The sequence below is a fragment of the Osmerus eperlanus genome, unplaced genomic scaffold (genome assembly GCF_963692335.1).
Source record: "Osmerus eperlanus unplaced genomic scaffold, fOsmEpe2.1 SCAFFOLD_427, whole genome shotgun sequence".
NCBI classification, from domain to species: domain Eukaryota; kingdom Metazoa; phylum Chordata; class Actinopteri; order Osmeriformes; family Osmeridae; genus Osmerus; species Osmerus eperlanus.
The window spans coordinates 2,888-7,464 of record NW_026911216.1 but is presented as its reverse complement, the minus strand read 5'-3'; the positions used below and the strand labels follow the sequence as shown (position 1 = coordinate 7,464).

Here is a 4,577-nt window from a genome sequence, read left to right as displayed (position 1 = left end):
CCTCTGTCGGCTGCCACCCACGTCATAACCTATTGAGAAAGGTTCATTCTTGTTTGGGAGATGTTTGAAGAGAAAACAAAGGGCCTTCAGAAGACTTTGGAAAGTGGAGAGTGAATAAGAAGTGACAGTGAAGGTACCTTTTAGTTCTTCGAGGATCAATATGAAAGGTGTGCCCTGAAAGTACAGTTAATGTTCTCTGTGGGTACATAGAGAAAATTTTGAAAGGTTAACTAAACAGTTGCAAATTAGTTAAATATTGCTGGCAAGAACTCCAGTTTTATGTTCCAATAGGTTATCGCCAAGCATTTGTACCTTTTTAGTCACTTTTCATACGAGAAATTACAAGCCAGTTTGTAATTTACATGTCTGTCTGGAATCTCACTGGATATTAAAAGTGGGTAGCCAAACTACTGAAACTCAATAAAAAACTGTTATTTTAATGGAATGGAAAATAATCAAAATGTCTGTGGTTACATGCAGCACGTATTTCTTTTTTAGGTTTTTATTTAATCAATCCATCAAGTATTATAATTCAGTTTTATTCAATTGTTTATTGTTACATGGCTGCAGCAGGTGCATTCATGAACGGTAATCAGTTTAAATTTCTAATAAATTAATAATTGTATTATTTTTAATACCAGCAAATCTGTCCGATAAAAATATGTCCAGAGGTAAAAAGAGACTTGGGCCATCTTTTACTATTTATATTTATTTCCATATCCAAGCGGCTGTTCAAAATGAATTCTAAAGGAGCACATTTGTCTCAATTGCATCACTGCAAATATTTCCGTTGTTAAAACGAAAGAAAATTGCACGTATTAAAGAATCAGGTATGACAGCCCAAAGCACTTGGTTGTACATGATAGAAATGCAATCCCAGCAGCAGTGAGCCAGCACAACTTTTCAGAGATGGCAATAGCACAGGTAAAAAGAGATTTGGGCTTTCTTATAGTTACCATGTTACCAGTTTGTTCATCATTGCCAAATTTGCAGTCTTTAAAATAGAAGAACGTGACATGTCTTGAAGAATAAAATATTACAGTTGACAAAACACAGTACAACCACTCCACTGTTCCAGAATGAGCAATCCAGTGAATTTTCATCCATTACCTCTGGGCAGGAAACAGTAAAAAGCAAGTGGCAGCTATTAATATTGCCATCAATATTGGTATGAACAGCATCAGCCAATGATGTGAGGGGAAAACAATGCAGACGATTCACTACAATATTATAAAGGTTTGCCACGAAAGACAGCAGGGCATAATTATATTTAATTACAATGCAATTTTTCCGAATGAAAACAGTATTGTTGTACGGAGTATTTATCAGTTCCTTAAAATGTCTTTGTGGCATCATTAATTTGCAAATATTATCTAGCATGACGAAGACTTCTGCAGAAAATCCTTCCCACTGAGGACATCTGAGGAGCTTTTCATGAATTCTCTGGTGGGGTACGAACAAAACACTTCCCACACCAAGTATACTTGTAGGGCTTTTCACCAGTACAAATTCTCCCATGGTTACTCAAATGAGATTTACTCCTAAAACACTTGTTACACTGATCACATTTTTAGGGCTTTTTACCTCTATGAATTCTCTGATGGCTGGTTAAATGAGATTTCCGAATAAAACACTTCCCACACTGCTCACATTTGTAAGGTTTTTCACCTGTATGAATTTTCTGGTGGACATTTAAATGACATTTATGACTAAAAGACTTCCCACACTGAGCACACATGTAGGGCCTTTCACCTGAATGAATTCGCTCATGGATATTTAAATAACATCTATGAGCAAAACCCTTCCCACACTGCTCACACTTGTAGGGCTTTTCATCTGTATGACTTTTCTGGTGAGTACTTAAATCAGCTTTCTGAAGAAAACACTTCCCACACTGAGGGCATGTGTAGGGGTTTTTACCTGTATGAAATCTCAGGTGGTAAATTAATTGAGATTTCCATGAAAAATGCATCTCACACTGAGTACATGCGTATGGCCGTTCACCTGTATGAATTCTCTGGTGGTCATTTAAATGCCATTTATGACGAAAAGACTTCCCACACCGAGCACACTGGTAGGGCTTTTCACCTGTATGAATTCGCTCATGGGCATTTAAATAACATTTGTGAGTAAAAAACTTCCCACACTGATCACATTTGTAGGGCGTTTCATCTGTATGAATTCGCTTGTGGATACGTAATCTAGATTTGTCAGCAAAACACATCTCACACTGAGAGCATTGGTGGGGCTTTTCATCTAGATGAATTTTCTGATGGGTTCTTAAGTGAGATTTCCGAAGAAAACGCTTCCCACACTCAATACATTTGTGGGGCCTTTCACCAGTATGAATTTTCTGGTGGGTTCTTAAATAAGCTTTCCGAAGAAAAGACTTTCCACACTGAGTACACATGTAGGGCTTTTCTTCTGTATGATATTGGAGGTGTTTCTGTAAAGTAGATGCTTTAACAAAATGTTTCCCACACGGAGAGCAGTGGTAGGGTCTTTCACCTGTATGGAGTCCTTCAACTTGGCTTACATTTGATGGTGTATTAAGGCAACTCACAGACTGGATGGAATGGTACCGCTTTTTCCCTGGTGTTTTGCCAATTGGATTTGGCTCTCCTGTAAATGGTTCTGCCTGTGCTCCATTACGCATAGTATTAATGAGATCACTAACCAATGTTTCACTGGGTTCAAGCTTCACTTCAGATTTAAGATCAACACATTTAATATCTTGCAAGACACTGGTGGGTTCGGCCTTAACGTAGGCTCCATCATCAGTCTCAGTTTTGATTTTGTCAGGGTGAAGTTGGCTTACATATGCCCGCTCTACAAAGTCTAGATTCTCTATCTTAATAAGATCCCCAGTGTTGGTGGGGCCCAGATCAGTTTCTGTTTTTATCAGAACTGTGTCTAAGTGGTGTACATCATTGACCCCGCTGTGTGCTGTAGCACACTCTGGCTCCAGTGTGTTGAGTCCTGATGTAGTACACTTTGTCTCTGACTCTGCCATGTGGACAGCCTCCAGTCCACTGAGTCCCTCTTCTTTCAGTCTGATCCCATGCTGCTCAATGAGCTCTGGTAGGGTCGTCTCAGTGTCTCGTCTCAGACTCCGGCCTGCATCATACCGCTGCTCAAAGGTGTGCAGAACTGTAGCTCCTGGAGGGAATACGTAGAAGGGATTTAGCCTTACACTAGTGGCGTCAGCGGATAAAGTAGCAGTAGCTAAATCGTAATAATTTCTTTCCATACTTGATGGCTTACTACATCAGCGCCACTGGATGTATAACTTCCAAACTTCGAAGACTAGTAGATATTTTGGTTAAGAATAGCCAGAAAGAAAATTAAGTGAAATAGATAGTTTATTAAAAAATTACACAATGCCAATGTTAGGTTGGACCAGAAAATAACAAAAGAAAGTAAGAAAATGTTGCATATTGAGCCACGTTTCAAGTAGTTGGTAAGGTGGAAAGTTTCAGATCAAAATGAAGCTTTGTATACTTTAAAAAGGTATAACGGGCTGACTCATGTACAAAACATTTTGTGGTTACCGCTATGTTAGCATCATTTCAAAGAGAAGTTTAATTCACTGCTGTGTCTTGGCATGTTTTGATCATTTCCAAAGAACCTTAATTCACAATAAAACATACTTTGATGGCTTCCTACATGCGTGCCACGGTGCATAGAATCCAAGCATGAAATACTACTAAATGTCCTGGGTAAGAACAGCCACAAGCAAAGTCAAATAGATAATTTAGATATATACAATGCCAAAGTGGGTATGGGCAGAAAAAGTGTTTGATATTCAACCAAGTAGGTAAGGTATAAAGTTTCCAAATCAAAATGAAACTTGCTCAGTGCGTATGGAGTTAATGGATCTTGAAGTGGGTGTTCTGTTTGAAGTCATGTTCTTCAAAAGGTATATTTGGCCTACTTATTTACAAAAGGTGGTTCACCACATTTTAATCAGTTCAAACAAAACCTCGATTTACAGGAATCTTTCACCGGTATGGAGTCCTTCAACTTGGCTTACATTTGATGGTGTATTAAGGCAACTCACAGACTGGATGGAACGGTACCGCTTTTTCCCTGGTGTTTTGCCAATCGGATTTGGCTCTCCTGTAAATGGTTCTGCCTGTGCTCCATTACGCATAGTATTAATGAGATCACTAACCAATGTTTCACTGGGTTCAAGCTTCACTTCAGATTTATTTACAAAAGGTATGAGTTGACACTGCTTCACCACATTTTAATCAGTTCAAACAAAACCTCAATTTACAGGAACATTTACATAAGGATTTATTTTATAATTCATACAGGATTTTTTTATTGCATCTCAGTTGTTGTTGTTGCTTGATTGAAATTGTGTTACAAGCCAAAAATATATTTCATTGATTTACAAAGCTGTACAGCAGATATGATAGCAGATATATCTGTGGCTGGTGAATAGTTATTCCAGGCTGGTGTGGGGGTTGTGGAAGAGGGTGGGAGGGTGATGTGGCAGTAGCAGTGAACCAGCAAATCTGTCCGATAAAAATATGTCCAGAGGTAAAAAGAGAATAAAAGAGACTTGGGCC

General features: G+C 38.6%; 1 pseudogene; it reads right to left on the bottom strand.

The window, feature by feature from the left end:
• Positions 1-1,432: 1,432 nt before the first annotated feature.
• Positions 1,433-3,159, bottom strand: LOC134015766 (zinc finger protein 501-like; annotated as a pseudogene).
• Between the last annotated feature and the right edge of the window lie 1,418 nt (positions 3,160-4,577).